The sequence below is a fragment of the Sinocyclocheilus grahami genome, unplaced genomic scaffold (assembly GCF_001515645.1).
Source record: "Sinocyclocheilus grahami isolate Dianchi unplaced genomic scaffold, SAMN03320097.WGS_v1.1 scaffold29980.1, whole genome shotgun sequence".
NCBI lineage: Eukaryota > Metazoa > Chordata > Actinopteri > Cypriniformes > Cyprinidae > Sinocyclocheilus > Sinocyclocheilus grahami.
This window is the reverse complement of record NW_015520994.1, coordinates 1-774: the sequence shown is the minus strand read 5'-3', so window position 1 is coordinate 774 and position 774 is coordinate 1. Positions and strand designations below refer to the sequence as shown.

Below are 774 nucleotides of genomic sequence, written 5' to 3'. Positions count from 1 at the left end.
ATTTCAAAACCTCACAAAATTGCACGGAAACCCTGCATCTTCTCTTTTTTTGCAAAATACTACTAAATTCTAAATTACTACTTAAATTCTACTGTCTATCACTAGGATTTTGACTATAGTTTTAATTGATTATTGTTGTATTTTACTGTAAATTTGTACTTTTTTTGTTATAACTAATAGCCAAATACTTTTTCAAAAAACTAGCTTTCCCAGTTAAAGTTGTTTCCTTAATACTGATATTGAGAGAATGGGAGAAGTGAGTTTCTAATGTATTGATTTAATGTTATTGATTATTTTATATTGATTAATCTTTGTGTTATTTAGACGTTAAGAGACTTGCAGAAAAAGAAGACTGGGTTGTGGACAATGAAGGAATCACGTCACTGGTATATGTTTTATGCTTTTATTATATTTTATCTGGTTTATTTCATTAGAAAAACTTGAAAATCAAAAACTTAAGGATAAATGGTGTGTCTGTTTCAGCCGGCCCAGTTTGAGCAGTGTATGGTTCAGATGCTGCAGTCTCTGAAGGAGCCCATGGAATGTAAACCTGGAGAGATCAATGTACAAATATTCACACGACACTCATCCTCTGCCCTTCCACTGCAGATTATATGGAGCGTAATCAGTTTTATATGTGTCTGTCTTTTTGTTCTCAGATCTTTAATCTGGATGTGGTTCAAGACAAATCTTGTGAGCAGTGTGTTTCTATCATGAAGGTACTGTGTTCTGGTTTCTGTGTATGTTGGGATTTGTAAATATAATCCATGCTGA

At 32.8% G+C, this 774-nt stretch overlaps 1 long non-coding RNA gene across 1 annotated transcript; it reads left to right on the top strand.

Moving 5' to 3' along the window:
* Positions 1-323: 323 nt before the first annotated feature.
* Positions 324-721, top strand: LOC107580291 (uncharacterized). Its single transcript, XR_001608621.1, has 3 exons — positions 324-386; positions 484-564; positions 660-721. It is a non-coding gene; the product is annotated as an uncharacterized lncRNA (long non-coding RNA).
* Positions 722-774: the final 53 nt, after the last annotated feature.